The sequence below is a fragment of the Scyliorhinus canicula genome, chromosome 1 (assembly GCF_902713615.1).
Source record: "Scyliorhinus canicula chromosome 1, sScyCan1.1, whole genome shotgun sequence".
NCBI lineage: Eukaryota > Metazoa > Chordata > Chondrichthyes > Carcharhiniformes > Scyliorhinidae > Scyliorhinus > Scyliorhinus canicula.
Window position 1 is genome coordinate 130,616,931 of NC_052146.1, and position 8,234 is coordinate 130,625,164.

The 8,234-nt window shown below is 39.7% G+C and overlaps 1 long non-coding RNA gene across 2 annotated transcripts; it reads left to right on the top strand.

Moving 5' to 3' along the window:
- The first annotated feature begins 1,029 nt into the window (after positions 1-1,029).
- LOC119977590 lies at positions 1,030-7,850 on the top strand. 2 transcript variants are annotated; one of them, XR_005463232.1, is made up of 2 exons: positions 1,030-1,245; positions 6,374-7,850. It is a non-coding gene; the product is annotated as an uncharacterized LOC119977590 (long non-coding RNA). The 2 variants fall into 2 exon arrangements; XR_005463230.1 differs by lacking the exon at positions 1,030-1,245 and adding an exon at positions 1,696-1,817.
- The last annotated feature ends 384 nt before the right edge of the window (positions 7,851-8,234 follow it).

Below are 8,234 nucleotides of genomic sequence, written 5' to 3' on the forward strand. Positions count from 1 at the left end.
TTATTAGTCTAGATGTGATTATCCCAATGCAATCCTGGCGGGCCTTCCACACTCTGTAAACCTGGCACCTTCCAAATCTCTGATGCCCATGCGCTTCATCGCACAATCGCACACAGTCCTGTTCACTCATCAACCCTCTGCTTGCTGACCGACATTGGGTCCTGCTTTAAAGAAATACCTTGATTGTGAAATGATCATCCTTGTTTACAAATCCTCTTGTCCTTATCTATCTCAGTAACCTCCTCCATCCCCACTACCCCCTGCATTCCTCTAATTCTGACCTCTTGAATAGCCTTGACTTTAATTGCTCCACATTTGGTGGCCATGTCTTCAGTTGCCTAGGCCCCAGGCTCTGGAATTCCCTTCCTAGCCCTCTCCCCCTCTCCTCCCTATTTTTCCCACTAAGAGACTCTTTGACTAAGCTTGTTGTTCATGTGGATTTGTGGTTTGGTGTCATATTTTGTTTCGTAAGGCTCCCAGGAAGCAGCTTGGAAAGTGGTGTTGCATTTAAGCACTATGTGATACAAGTTGCTGTTTAAACTAAAAGCCTTGAATGTTGTCTGTTGTATTGTGTTAAGATATAATGGATAGTAATTGAACAGACCATGCTTGTTTAAATTAAAAATCTCAGCAAAAGCAATCGGCAACTCCAAAGTGCAAGCATACTGGGTGTGAAAATACTGTTCAATGGATGTCAACAAATCAGACACTTGTGTAAAGTGTGATTAATTGTTCAATAAATTACTACCCACTTGTCTCTTAAAACACTGGAAATAATTGTCAGATATGGAACCGACAGAAAGATTGACACTTATTTTCAGTTTATCACATGAATTATATTTTCTGCTCTTTGGTGAATTTGCTTCTATGATCTAGCCTCTGTTTTCGGGGGTTAACTACTTGAGGCCTGTGCAATATGCTGGATTCTATGACTCTGAAAGCAAAACGATAATTAGATTACGGAGCTGTAGTTTATTCCAAGAGTGTTATGGTCTGAGGTTTCCTCTGCCTGTACTTAGTTGAATTTTACAACAGAAAAAGACAGGATCAGTTGTGCTGATGACACTTGCGAGAAAAGACGTACACGTTTCAAAAGCTGTGGAAGTATTTTCTTGGTTGTCAACAGATTAAACCTGCAGTAAATGGCCATCAAGCCCCGAGCCTTCAAATGCTTTACAAGCTCATGTCTCGCTGCACATTTTCCGTTATTTTCATCGAGACAGGGTGAATCATATGAAAAAAAAGGTCAGTGAAACGTCCTGTTTTTCACCAAAATATAACGGGAAGAATAGAAATAAAATCCAATAGCATTGACAACAAATCCCTAATCACAGTTATGGTGTTTATGCAGCGTATTAATTGAAAACATCAATTCAAATTAACTACAGGACCTATTCCTCTGTTTATACTTACATTCTATACGCAACATAATAGTGTGGTAAAGACGTTCTTCCAGGAAATTTTGATTCATTGCCTCAAGCCTTCCACAACTTAATCAGGCAAGATTTTGAATTGATAAGGAACGCCAAAAGCAATATGTAACAATGGGACGTAATGTTCTGGAAGGGTCACTTATAGCAGGGAAAGATTTAACATGGTAGAATTCAAATTTCATTAGCAAGCAACTATCGTCAGTTAGTGATGTCAGTGGCTAATAAGAGTACAAATAGTGAAATACATTTGTTGGTGGATCAACCAAGACAAGACATCCACGTGTCAATGAGTAAAGTCATACTTTATGCTCACTTGCCTATCTGAGTGAGGAAGAAAAAATAGGAATTTAACTGACGAGTGGAGGTAAAATTTACAAAGGAAATGTAAGTGAAGAATGCAATGTTAAAAGAGTTAATTAATCTGTGTCTGCTTTATACTTAATTCTTTCGCAGAACAGCATATGGATGAGAAATGATTTTAATTTGAAGAGTCTGCAATGCTTCTGGGGAACAGAACTATGATTAGACATTTAAACAGGGACGCATGAGCAGATGTACCGTACCAGGGGAATTTAGGATAAGCTGGCCAATAGAAGGACATGATTTTAGCCCGAGTCCTTCAAATGACCAGCCTGTTCTCAGTGTCCTGTACTTTGCTTTTATTTAATCATGCATTCAATGTTTAAGATAAACCTATGAGCATATTATAATTTAAATAGCTCAAAATTCAGTGGTGCAGGATTATGGAGATGCCCACTTGCTCTGAAATCCTGAACAATTTCTATGTAGTTCGGAATAGGCTTGCGTCTACAAAATAAAAACTATTTAGAATTTCACAATGATTCAATTATAAAAAGAGAATCAACTTGAATAATAACTGTCATATTTCAGCTAAATCTGGGACATTAATTGAACTCTGAAGTTTTGTCAGCTTTTGTGTTAAAAAAAGTGCAATGTGGAAGTAGAATAAGGAACTTTATAAAGTTCTCCTGTAAAGAAATAATTTCATTTAATCGCACCGCTTGTGAACACAAAACACCTCAAACTGCTTTACCTCCAATAAAGAAATACATCCAACTGTTTTTTTCTCCGGTGTTTGATTATGGGCCATCTTTTGCCACTTCCTTTCTGTAATTCCTGTTGCCCTGCTCCTACACAATCATCTTTAATCAAGATTAGCTTGTGAGTAGTTAAATAGATGTGATCAGATGCATTTCAGCCACGACATGACTCAGTATCAGTGGAGGCGAGGGTTACTCCGGGAGCTCCGGTTTCCTCCCACAAGTCCCGAAAGACGTGCTGTTAGGTAATTTGGACATTCTGAATTCTCCCTCTGTGTACCCAAACAGATGCCGGCATGTGGCAACTTGGGGATTTTCACAGTAACTTCATTGCAGTGTTAATAAACCGCCTTGTGACAATAATGATTATTATTATGATTAGTTTGTGGAAGAAAAAACTTTCCTTTTGTAACCTGTCAGGGAAAAAAATCTTGAACCTTGAGCTTTAAGCCGGAGTATAGGTACAGGTAAAAACCAGATTCTATTTCAAAAATCTAACGGTGTAGCATTACAACTACTGAGCTGCCTTGCCTTCAGGAGGCAGTTACTGTTCAAGAGTAAGCACAGTTCTCAATTTCACTTAACGACATTTTATTTAATTCAACAAAGTTCATCCTAAATAGAAAAGTGAGCAATAAAGTCCCTTTTCCCTTTGGACCTCACTGTACATTAAGATATGGAAAACCTTAGTTGCTTTAAAAATACAATGCTTGCATGACTTGTTTTTTTAGTCAAAATTTTTTACATTTATATCATCTGTATTTGGAATAGAATTTTGGCTCAGATAGATCCAATTACTCCTTGGATACTGTCAAATAGATATAACAGCGTTCCTGGGGTTGTCGTTGTATCCGGGAAGATATAATGAAAAAAATCTCACTAAAATCTGAATCCCAGGGCAACTATGAAAGTCAAGACATAGGTTGTTAATATCTTTCACAACGCAGGTTAGAAGCCGCTGCCAAGCCTTTTATACTTGCCTTTCCTACCTGTAAATGTCACGGTTACTTTTTAAGATGTTGCATTATCAAACAGTAATGGGGGGAAATCTGCTCAGAAAACATTTCCAGCTACTTCTATTGTGAGAATGTGTTGAATCAAAAATATTTTATGCACTGTTAAAGGGAATGGATTTTATTTTGTTGTTTCTTCAAGACCCAGGGGTTCGGGCGTAACTCTGCAAGCTCCTTTTCCTAATGCTACATTCCATTCTGCCACTGTCTAATACAGTTGATTCCCATGAATTGAAATGATTTACAGACACTGTTTACAGTTATAAGAAATACCAAACTGGATGCGACTGAATGACACTGTTTTGAACTCAGATGGTAAGCAGTATAGGTCAGGGGTTAAATGTCTGTTTACTTTAATTCCTCGGAGCTTTGGTTCATTCCGGGTTCATTAAAATCAGATGACGAGCCGGAACGAGTGATTTCTGAGGTCGGATGTGGTTCAGATGCCTGAATGACTGAAGGCAGCCAATTGACAGCAGTTGCCCATGGGTGGTGAGTCACGTGTCTAGTTTGAACCAGTCAGTTTAAAAAATATAAAAGAGAACATCTCTTCTTAGAATTTGATTGGCTACATTTATATTTGGTTAGGTTGCCTGTGTTGCCCGTTTACATTGAGGCCCTCAAATCAACGGTGATTTGGTGAACAGATAAAATTGTAAATGGAGTGGATTAGGTGTCACAGTAAACTTAGAACGTTTGGTGGACATGTATATACTGGCTTGGCAAATTGGGGATCATTGGAATGATTAGCAGGAGAGCAAAAGTCTTTCTCAATTAGCTTGTTTTCAGTTTGACAAGACAGCACGTATATATCATTTATTGCCCCTTTAAGGGGCTGTTAATTTGTTTATTAGTTAATTTGTTTATTTGATTTTTACTTAAGAGTATAAGTCATTTATTGCTCAATTGTACCTTGAAGCACTGCATGCAAAACGGCGATCAGCTGGAACCTGCCATGTTTTTGATGTGAATCAGTGATTGGAAGAAGGAGGTTGTAAATAACACTGCAAGAGTCGAAGCAAAATGTGGGAAATGTTAGTGAATGTAAAGAAGCACAAAGTCATGAAGTCACATAAAGGATACAACCAAAAAGGGGCAAATTAGATACATGGATGTACAAGTCAAGGGATCAGGACATAAGTCTCATTTTAAGTGATTAATAGTATGAAGCAGTAAAAGGTCTCCACTTCAGCGTTGTAGACTTCTGGAAAGGAAAGACTGGGAAGTTATCTTGGTCTCAGAGGCTGTAGTGTTCGTTTTAAGTGAAATTAATTATGAATCATGAGTGCAGACTGTGGATTTTTAGATTTTTTAAATATTCACTCATAGGATGTAGACATCATTGGTTAGGCCAGTATTTTAGAAATATTTTTATTGAGTTTTCATATCCAAAAAATTATAAATTCAGGAAAAAAACGTGCAAAAACCAACACGTATATTTACAAATGAGCATTTTCATAACAACAACGGTGCCCGTGATCCCCCTTTTACTGGTCTACATATTTTACATTCCCCAATATGGCCGAGACATTTATAGGCATTTATATACAATTTGGTTTGGGCCTTAGCTTGCCATCGGACCGGTCCCTTGTGGCTTTGCCACTCCTGCTCGTACCTTGTGTTCTTTTTTGTTTGTTTTCATTCCCCCCTCCCTTCTCCCTTGCTCTACTGGTTGCTGGCTATGAACAGATCTTGAATGAAGTTAGTGATCGGCTTCCATATCCTATGGAAGTCTTCTTATGGTGGCAAATTTTATTTTCTCTAGCCTGAGAAATTCCGCTAGGTCGGGCAGCCAGTCTGCAGCCGTGGGTGATGCTGCTGATCGCAGCCAAGCAGGATTCTCCGGCGGGCGATCTATGAGGCAAAGACTAGGGTGTTGGCCCTCCTCCCCACGAAGAGATCTGGCTGATCTGATACCCAAAGACCGTCACTTTTGGGCACGGCTCCACCTCACTCCCACAACTCTGGATATGGCATTGAAGAAGGACGTCCAGTACCTGACAAGTCTGGAACATTGAGTGTGGTTGGTCGGTTCTCCCTGGCACCGTTGGCATTTTCCTCCACCTCCAGGAAGAACCTGCTCATTTGAGTTCTGGCTAGGTGGAATCTGTGCACCACCTTTAGCTGCGTTAACCTCAGCCCTGCACCTGCGGAGATGAAGCTCGCCCTGTGCAATGCTTCAATCCAGAGTCGTCCCCCTATCTCTATGCCTAATTTCTCCTCTCATTTTAAGGGCAGCATTTTTGGTCCATTTTGGAGTCTCTTACTGTGTCATTTTAGACTCAACCATCTTGCTGTGGATCTGAAGTCACATATAAGTCAGACTAGGGAAGGACCAATGTACCCTGTAAGCAATGTGTGTGCGATCATGCAGCGACCTAGAAGTACTGAACAGATCTCTGACAAGTTGGTCTCTTAATGATAGTGCACATGCAGGATTGCACAAAGAAATTTAAAGGTACTGCACATTCAAATGAACAGGCTATGTACAAAGAAAAGTATGTAGAGGGGATAGCATGAGAAAATCTGATGTTTTTTTTTACAGAAACCTGGTAGTTCCTAAGGTCACCACTACAGATAAGTTTTCGTTCTGTGACGAAATTAGAACTTATTCCTCCAGATAATTAGATATGACCTCTGGATTACTAGTCCAGTAACATAACTGCTATTTACTGTAACCCCAAAATGGTATACAGATAGAATAGCCAATCCAGAGAGGTAGTGGAAGTGAAGAATGTCATCCATTTCAGAGGGTAGGAGACATTTGGCCGATTGCACTGGTTTTCTGATACAACATTACATCTCATTCCATCTCATTCCACTCTCCTGCCTTACCCCCATAATCTTGCATATTCTTTCTTTTCAGATGGCAATCCAGTTCCCCTTTGGATACCTCGATCCAACCTGCCTCCACCACCCTCTCAGGAAGTTCTTTCCAGACTTCAACCGCCCTCTGGGTGAAAAGTTGGACATATTCCGGGATGGAAATCTAGTGAAGGATATCAGGAGTGAAGCTGGATATGAAATCATTGGAACAAGCCCATTGGACAGTTGTCTTCATGTAGGTTAAGCAGAGGAGATACAACTAATAGCCATCTGTTTTGTGCCTGAGAAACAAGCAGCCATTTTGTCTTTTCTCCCATCTGTGTTGGGAGATGTAAAATATCTTCTTCAATGTACTTTATCATATTTTACAAAACCATTTACAGTTCTTAACTCCCTCTGGGTCATTTGTGATATCACAGTGACCACTATTGTCGTATTATTTCAGTATTTGCCTAAACCGAATAGTCCCTTCAGCCCTTTGGTATTCTGTTTCTAAATCTGGAATCTGTATTCCAGGTTAATAGGTCACCCGTTTCATTAGATTAATTCCAAAACTCAATCAAATCCACTATAAACATCTGAGCTGAATTGATTCTAAACTCGGAGCTAATGTGCACTGTATAATGTACAAATATAAACCTGATGATATGGAACTACATTTCTGTGCTTGAAGCTTTGGAGTCCCGCTGGTTCTATTTATGAGAAGGCACGACTTAAGTATAGAGAGGATAATTTGAAGACTTAGTAATGAAAAGGAGTGGACTGGAGGGATTATTTAATTTAGCCAATAAAGTGGTGTGGGGAGAGGTCCAAAGCTAGTCCAGACTGAAGGGATGAAAGACACCATTGGCTGCGGACGTTCTATGTCTAATAGTTTTGGCCAGTCTTGGTTCAGTTTCTAATAGGCTCTTCACAAAACTGTCCGTACCATGGCACTAACCAGCAGTGATCTTACTCTGACGGATCCAAAGATTGGCTCATGGTGTAGATAATGGAAACAATTGCCACACTGGTACAACAGTGATGCTTCCCTGGTTTGGTCAGCATAGAGGGATCTTTTCTGGATCTACACTAAACGTGTTGACACTTGGAACCTGAAATGGAAAGTGACCCATTTCCTTATATTAACTCATCTCTTCCTTTGGTAAACATGAGAAAATAGCAAAGATGGTAATTCAATGCAAAATGCAAAACAAAAAGCAGCTACTGAACAGGCTGGGAATTTCAGGAACAAAACAAGTTTGTTTCAATCAATCTCCCTACAGTAAGGAGCAACAGTTCAGGCAAATATACCTTTGAAGTTTACTTTTGTTTACTGTTTTCTATACAGGAATAGGTCAGATTGATGGGCTTTGATGTAGCAGCCTTGATCTGCCCTTCTGGAATTTATCAAACCAACAGTATGGCTATTTTCACTAAAGTATCCACTTCTGTGCAGCATTTTAATTGGATTTTCTTGGTTTCTTTACCTGAGGCTGACTTACCTTCTTGTAAAGAAATAAAACATCTAACAATAATATTGTTGAGTTCTGTTCTTTGAAAATAAGCGGGTGAATTTCCCCTGGCAAGGGGATGTGGGCTGTTTGTGTGAGGGAAGCAAAATCCCCTGAAATTGCCTCAAACCATGATCTCACCCTCTTCCAGGGTTAGAAGGGCAGGATTGAAGACAACCCCCTTGGATCTGATGGGTAATTTAATTAAAGAACCAATTAATAGTTGTTTAAAGCATCATTTTCTGGATTCCTCCTTTTGTCAGCACCTACCAGGGTCATCAAGAGGACTAGTGGGACAAAGCTATTCCAGCTGGGAAGACTTTAATCACTTATGCTGAAGTGCTCCAGCCATGCGTGGCTGATGGCCAAAGCATTTCTTCTCTCAAGAGAGTTCCAGCAATGCCTGGC